Source organism: Astatotilapia calliptera, chromosome 12 (genome assembly GCF_900246225.1).
Source record: "Astatotilapia calliptera chromosome 12, fAstCal1.2, whole genome shotgun sequence".
NCBI lineage: Eukaryota > Metazoa > Chordata > Actinopteri > Cichliformes > Cichlidae > Astatotilapia > Astatotilapia calliptera.
The window spans coordinates 28,459,627-28,468,527 of record NC_039313.1 but is presented as its reverse complement, the minus strand read 5'-3'; positions in this window follow the sequence as shown (position 1 = coordinate 28,468,527).

Genomic DNA, 8,901 nt, shown 5'->3' with positions numbered 1-8,901 from the left:
GACAAATTATACCAGATTTTAAGTGGTATGCAACATGTGGTTAACCTCCTAGGACCTGGCGTCCACATACGTGGACATCAGATTTTGGGTTGTCTAGACCAAAATACTAAATTTTGCTCTACAAGGGCCTGATATCCACTTACGAGGACATTATGCTGCCACTGTTCCATTAAAATTTTAAACAAATATCCTCATCTTCAGCTCTCATTTTTCTTAGGAACAAAAATCGGGTAAAAGAAAAAATCTGGTGATTCTTTGTTTTTACATTCATCAGGTCCCAATATGCCCAAATATCAAAGAGAAATTAAAATTGCATGCCGTGGAAGAGTTTGGGTCCTAGGAGGTTAAAGTGGTATTTCAAATGATCACGCCATTTGATATTTAATGAAGTTCATTCTTTTACATTTTTTGCATGCAAAATTAATCAAGATTTTATATTGTCAACCTTACTAAATGGTATGAGCAAGAACTTGATAAAACTGCAGGTAGTGTGCATGAATTTTATGCTGTGAGAATGGAATGTGCCTGTAAAATGACCGGCTTAACTTTGACCTTAGGCACAGTTTGGTAGAGACCCATTAGGTGACCATTGTGTTTCACCAAAGTTGGGATGAGTAGCATCTGGGAAGAGTAGCATATTTTATTTTTGTAAAAATGGAAATCAATCAATGGTAATCAAACTGTTTATCAAATGGAAAGTGTGGAACCCAGCATTAGCCGGTTAGCTTGTCACTAGATGTTGTTTAGCATGGTCGTGTTAGCTGTCTGGATCTGGATCTATCAGATGTTCAATCCCAGAATCATGTTCCTCCTAAGGACTTTAAGGGAAAGCTGCTTTATTAAAGAGTGGTGTTGCCATTGGAGGTGGTCCTCACTGAAATAATGTTTAGCTAAGTGGTATGTGTAAAAGTCACAAACACGTGAATACCAGGCCCCAGTTACCCAGAAGAAGACTGCGTTGTTTAATGATGATCAGTGTAATTCATGTCTGTGTTGAAAATAAATGTCTTGTCCCATTTAGTCCACATGACAGTTTAGTTTTTTTCCACATGTGCTTTTCATTGTTTGCCTGAATAGTTATCAAGAAAAAGTTAGGTCATCTCATGGAATTATGTAGCAGCTGAAGTGAGGAGGACATAGAAAAAATGCATGCAATAAAAAGCAAAAACAGATCAAGTGCACTGGAAAAGGAGTTAATGATATTAAGATCGATATTGATATAAGAGCACAGATGTAATTTTTTTTCCAAAGAGAGGGGCAGCTTTTGATATGAATCCCATTGCACAGTCATCACTGTGAAATACAGCTTGCATTTAGCATTTTCTTGAGTTTGAAACCAAACTTTCAAGGAGTACTTCATCAAAACGTCCCCAAACCCTTGACTCAACCTTCCAGGCACACATCAAAAGAAGAAGCTGTAATGTTATCTTAGTCTGAGAGAAAGAGATGTGAAATTGAAGTGATTATTTCATCTTCGCGTTCTGTGTTTTGAATGAGTTTTGTGTGATTGTCTTCAGTTGCCTACAGCTTTTTTGGTTAAGCTGCAAACCAGCATTTCTGGAATTGTCTTCATTAGCTTTCTTCGAGTTTTGACATCAGAACAAAACTCAGTTTTGAAAGAAGATTAAAGTTTTAGCTTAGTCGCACACAAAAGATGTCATAATTTATAATAACCTTGTGCTTTGTCCCTTTGGCAAATATTGTTAGGTCACAAACAACCTCATGATAAAAGAAACATCTTAGACACTAATACAAATGCAACTAATAAATTGGTTTCTTTATGTAACAAACTGTTACCTGTTATAAGTAATGCACTTGCACACTTGTGTGTGTGTGTGTGTGTGTGTGTGTGTGTGTGTGTGTGTGTGTGTGTGTGTGTGTGTGTGTGTGTGTGTGTGTGTGTTTGCATATGTGCTTGAATAACATGCAAACTCATTCCTCCATCAGCACTTTGGGGGACGTTGAGGTGACTAAAGTTCATCTCAGTGGCAATGTCATCACTTTATTGATGTAGCAATCAATAATGTGCATCATCCATCACCATGGAGATGCAGAGGTCCAATGTAGAAGTTTAATTTCAACTTTGTTGTGAATCAATAACTGAATGCTAGTGATTAATTATAATTCATGATTTTTTCTGTATGATGCAGCATGAAAATTTCAGGAATTTCAGGAATAATACAACTAAGGTGGATGAATAGCAACTATGGACAGCAGCTGTAAATGAAAAACATATTTAAACCCATTCCCCTCACGACCTGAGTGACTAGAAATGTACAAAATAAAGTTTCTGCTGCATTACTCAAATACCACTGAAGCAGTCTTAAGAAATTAAGCTCAGATCCCTTGTCAGCCCTTGAATATTTCATGAAATAAATAAAGACACTTTTGTCTAAAGGTTAACATATTGTTTTTGGCTAAAATAAAATAAACTCAAAACTGTTACATTTTATTGCACACCATGAGAGTCTCTCTATTGGATGTACAGTGAAAGACTATTTTCAGATTAGTAGCATACCACAAAACAATTTACACACGTGGCTTTTAAAACCATGACTTGAGTTGTCCACTGTTGAGATTTAATATTTAAAAAAGGGTGGCTTTGAAAGAATTGTTTAAATTCTCTCTATTCTTGTATAAAATACAGGTTGCCTTTGCCTTCTATATTTCTTTCAACAACTAAAGATAGGCAGGAAAGTGATTCCTTTACCTAAGATTTGAAGGAGAGGGGAGAGGAGGATGTAGAGAGAGATTAATGCATCAAATGCTAACAATCTCAATACAGCAAAAGGCTCTTTTGTTGTCGTTAATCATGGAGTGTGTGTGGGGGGTACAATATGTGAAACACATATTGTATTGTGTGTGTGGCCCTCTGAATAATGGTGACGCAAATTCTTATAGAGGTTGGCGATGGGGGTGGATAGGAGATCAAGGCTTGCGGTAGGGAGAAAATCCAAAGAAAGTGGAAGGAAATCCAGTAATATATAAAATGCCCTGGAAAGAGCCAAGGAAAGATGAAGCAGGTTACACTGCTGTCTTTAAAAATGTTTCATTTCTGTTTAGAGGCAGTTAATTGAAGTATTAACAATCAGCAATTTTAACACCAGACCATATGGTATTTCATCATAGCACCAGATTCGCATGCCATCAGGCCAAACACTTCAGGCTGGTGTCCAGCATATGTGTTTTTGTGAGATCTGTGTTTTGAAGCTCTCATTTTGTCTTTCTGCCAATAATAAACCAAATACTTTAGCAGCAGGTACATACTGTGTAAAGTGAGAATGAGTTTATAATCTTAGTGATGATTGAAGAGGATCATTCACTATTGTTTTTTCTCTGACAGAAAATCAAAGGAAACAGAGTAACACAGCTAATCTGAGTCTGCCCTGATAAACTTCCACCACAATTCTCACTAAATAACAGTCACTCCATCTATGACTCCTTTAACACTTACTCTGTAATGGTAATTCATAATTCCCACCATCCAACAACTAAAAGAACAGGCTTGGGGTCTAGTGATAAAGAATTTTTGGTGTATTTAAATATTAAAATTGAGCATTATATTAATATTGCTAACTGGTAAATCTAAATTGGCAATAGGTGTGTATGTGAGTGTGAATGACAATCTGCCTCTAATGGACTGGCAAACTCTCCAGGGTGTATTGTGCCTCTTGGTGTAGTGGTATCATTACAGAGCAGGAATGGTTATGATGTGAGGCCTTAGAGACACCTGCTGCTACATTGGCACCCTTTTTTTCTAACTTAAGACATAACTTTAGGAAAGCTCCTTTCGTCACATTTCATGAGACCGATTGGAGGAGGGTGGAGGAGGAAAAGAGGAAGAGAAAAGGAAGACATCATGAGGCGGATTCACTTGCACTCTGCTCTCCTCTCTTTGCAGGCCCGGAGGCATTCCTATCAGAAATCTCAAACACTCAGCGCAGCCTCTTTCTTTATTTTTCTACCAGTCTTATCCAGTTGATCTTTGATCCCCTTTTCACATTGTTTATGTTTTTCAGATTTCAAATGAAGTTTTGAGTATATATTCCCTCTCCCTGGCCCTCTGTCTTTGAAACTGTCATCGTGTATTTTCATGCAGAGCATATATTTTAGTCTGCAAAACGTATTCTTTCCAGACCTTCTAGATAGGCTAAAACATGCAATCGAATACTTTGTAAAAGTCTTAATTATTTTTAATATCTTATAAGCCTTAAGTTTCAGAGTTTCAAAATGTTTCTTCTTCCTTAAGTAAAACTTAAGGCGAAAAAAACATAAGGGAACCTCGGTATGAGATAAGATTAATTTTCCAAACCTGGCAACTCCAAGTGTTGTTGTAATTGGTATGCTTCAGAGTTACAGCTTTTCTTTCTCTTACTTGGCAGCCACACCTGCAGCTCCACTTCTATGTCACTGACAATGACTCACATAAAACAAAACAGCATCCAACAGCATCAAATTGTCCACTGAAACGCCTCCATGATGCATACATCATCTGCTACATAGTTTAATATTACACTTTCACATTTTTGCAGTTACGAAGCTTGGACAGGAGTAATATAGCTCAAGAATTAGGCGAGTCTGATATATTCATTTAAGTACTGAGAATTAATATATTACAGATTATATTCATTAACAGCTTATCACATATGAATTGAGAATAATGTAACTGTTTAAAAAAAAGCAGCAAAACATTGAGATCTTCAGGCAGACAACTTAGGTAAGACATCTTCAAAGACTTTTAAAGACAGGGTTAGATGATGAATAGAAGGCTGATTGATTTTGGCATGGTCACACAAAGTCCTCCGGGTATTGTGGCATTGAAAAGATGTTCCACATCCTGACACCTCTGATTCCTCTAGATCCACCCTTGGCTCTGAATCCAACCAACAATAAGAGCTAAGGTAAGAAGCTGGGAAACACTTGGGTTTAACAAGCACAGAGAAACGTGGCACCAAAAAGAAGATATGGAGGAATAAAGTAGGCAAGGGGGCTAAGAAAGTCAGAAAGGGTGGAAACAGCATAGCAAAATACAGTGGTGATTGAAAAAGACAAAACGAGGAGTTTGTAGCGTGCTGGGTATGGGTGCGAAATTGTTTTCACACACAAGCTGGAAATGTAAATTTGCTATGGTAATTTGACTGTGCAATACATATTAACACTGCAACTGAAGCTCCAGGGTGGCAGGTTGTTTGAATGGAAATTTTATACCTACAACATGAGCTTGCAAAAAGTGTGGGCCATGTGACATATTGTATTTATAATTTCTGCACTGTCTGTGTGATTATGTCATATTAAAATGTTATCGAAGAGTAAAGCTCCTGATATATTTTACTTTTCTTATGGTTAGCAAATCCTATAAAAATGCCAGAAACAAGTGTTTCAAAGAATTGCCTTGTAACAAAAGACTGTTATCTAATCAAGTGTAGTACTAAAACTACAGTACTGTTGCACTATTTGTTTCTTAATTGGGATAAATATATAGTACAGCTGTCCCATATGTCACTTTGGGAACTTCTTTACATGTTTGGTAAATATTATATTCTAGACTATAGCTTGCATAGTACAAGTCTACAACTTCAGTAATACAGTGCAGCCTAATTCTGTGATTTAGACAGTACTGTGTTACTGCCTGAATATCTCTGAGCCCCCCCCCCCCCCCCTCCCCCCCTCACTTCTGACCCAGCATCAAATACAGCTAAAGGATCTGAGTTACTGGGAATCAACATGAAACTTTGAGTTGTAGCTTAAAGTTATTTAGACCTTTGGTCAGGTCTTTTCCCCAAGGCCCAGAAATTCAAAAGGGGGATTACTACTTTTGCTGGACTCACACTTCAAATAAACTGTGGTGGACTCATCAATTATTGTAGAGATAGTGCTGTTGATCTCTTTGATGTTGTTGCTAATCTTTTGAGCATCTACCCAAGATCTGTGCGGTGCTCTGCTTTAAACGTGTGAAAGTGTAGAGAGGAATATAAAACTAAAAAGAAGGGAAAGGTGACATTTATTATATTTAATTACAGCAAAGTGAATAAGGTATAATGATGAAGACTTTTGTCTGCAACAGCAAAGGCACTGTTCCTATTTTTAAAATACCACAGAGATGCCAGAATGGTTGATTTTTTATAGACTTTACTATAAACTCCAAATCAGGTGAATAGGAAAATTTTACATCACATGCTGAGATATTTAAATGACAAGTAATTTCCATAAAATGTATTCTCTGGGTCTGCCCCGGGGCCTCCGGGAGGAGGCCCCGTGGCAGACCCAGGACACGCTGGAGAGATTATATCTCTCGGCTGGCCTGGGAACGCCTTGGTATTCCCCCGGATAAGCTGGAGGAGGTGGCTGGGGAGAGGGAGGTCTGGGCCTCTTTGGCTGCTGCCCCCGCGACCCGGCCCTGGACAAAGCGGATGAAGATGGATGGATGGTATTCTCTTTTACAGCTCTGTATTACTACTCCATGTGAAGTGATCTGATTGAACCTAGTGTATAGTACACCTACATGTAATTAAGGAAGTTTTGGATTTAAGTGTGTCTTAAGGCTTAAGAAAGGACCTCGTAGCAGCCGTCTTTTGTGATGTCACCATTAACTGGCTCTATTCCTGTAGATCTGATATGACTTTTTCCCCATGCCTTAACATCTTTTACAGTTATAAATTGTTTTTACACTATATAGTCAAAGATGATATCAGCCTTATTTTGCTTGTCATTCCCATCTGTTACTGTTGATGAAAACTGTACTCCCATCAGGTTACAGTTTCTTTTTGTGAAACTGGCAACGTAAAACTTTGAATAAAGCAAAACTTTAAGGGTGTATTCACAGAAGGCGATCCATAGCATGCTTGAGTGCACTTAGCCCCCGAGTCCACGTCATTTGACAAGTGTGATTGCTGCTTGCTGTGTCCACATGCAATTAAGTGAGCGTGATTCAGTTAGAGTTGGGCAGGTACGCATATAGTGTGACTGCAATCACATGCCATAACAACTCTGAGTTGTGGGGAGAATTAAAAAAAAAAAGAAAGAAAAGAAACTCATCCATGGGGATAACTGAATTAGGGGCGAGGCCATGTTGATTGACAGACTGACAGGGGCTAATCGGTGTTTACTAGGCCTCAGACACTACTTCTCAGTCATTAAAGAGAACCTCTTAACTTTGCTTGTATGTGCTGACGTGCCCTCGTAAATATATATATTTTTAATGGATACTGGTGCATATCATCTGAGAAGATTGTGCTTCAGTTTCAGTGAGTAAAATTGTACTTTTCTATTTATCCGATGTGTGTTTGTGTATTGCACCCCTACACTCTGAATGCAGTTTGCTAAGTATTGCTAAGTATGCTAATGTTAGCCAATAAATTAGCACCCTTTCATCCACTCTAGTTCATTTCTGACCAAAATGCTTCAAAATGTGAAGTCCAAAACTCATCTTTGATGTGACTATGTACACGTCTATCTATGAATGGCACGAGGCAAAAGTGTCGGGTGTGATTGTACTTACAGCTGCAGTTCATTTAACTGTTTTCAGCAAAAGTGCAACATGTAGCTTGGGTTCCACTTTCGCTTAGACATACAGTCATGCTCCTTTATCTCTTCTTTTCACTATCAGTGTGTAGCAAAAGTGTGATTCCCAACTTTATGACCCAATGACACCTCAATGGCTTTCAAATCTTTTGGGGGCTTTCACACACCAATAGACTCCTTGGAAATGAAGAAATAAATATGTTAATCCTGATGCTATGTTCTCTGGAAGAATTGCATACAAAAAACATTACATCTTACAAATTATGTATCATCCAGTGGGAAATTTAGTTAATGAAACTGTGCAAACTGTACATAATGCTATACTAGGCATCTAAAGAAAAAAAAGAACCGTTAGATAAAGAAATAAAAAAAACAACTGGACCAGACGATATCCCAACCAAAGTCTGAAAGCTTCTCGGGCGACCGGGAACAGCCATCCTGACAGAACTGTTGAACAACATTGTCAGCACAGGAGAAGTCCCGAAGGTCTGGACGACCATCATTACCATACCCATATGGAAGAACAAAGGGGATGTAGCCGAATGCTCAAATTATCATCCTATCCGCCTACTATGTCACACGACAAAAATATTCGAAAGAGTCATCGATGCACGTCTTCGGGAAATTGTCAACGTCACCCCCAACCAATGCAGTTTCGTAAAGGGATGTGGAACAACTGACGCCATACACGCCACCCGACTCCTGCTGGAGAAGCACAGGGAAAAGAACAAGACGGTACATATGGCCTTCCTAGACCTTGAAAAGGCTTTCGACAGGGTACCCCATGACCTCATATGGCACTCCCTAAGATCACATGGTGTCCCTGAGGCGTAATTCAAATGGATACAGCTCCTCTACGACAACGCCACCAGTTCAGTCCGATGCGCCGCTGGACTATCACCTCCCTTCACAGTTAGTGCTGGGGTCCACCAAGGGTCAGCTCTGTCACCCCTCCTCTTCATTCTATGTATGGATACCATCACGGCCGACCTCCAGTTACCTCATCCATGGTCTCTCCTCTTTGCCGAGGACGTATTCCTCGCCAGCAAAGAAGGAGAAGATACCCAAACGACGATGCAACTCTGGAAGATCCGGCTCGATGAATATGGCATGCGACTTAATACGAAAAATACCGAATACCTGGAAGGAGGCCCCCAAACTGATGGCACCATCATGATTGACAACGAAGAGTTGAAGAAGACAGAAGAGTTCCGCTACTTGGGCTCAGTCATCAGCTACAATGGAAATATAACCTCCGATGTCTGAGCACGAATAAATGCAGCCTGGTTAAAATGGCGACAGGTCACTGGTGTCCTTTGCAACAGAAGAATGCCAGATCGACTCAAGGGAAAAATCTACAAAGCGGTGGTCTGCCCAGTA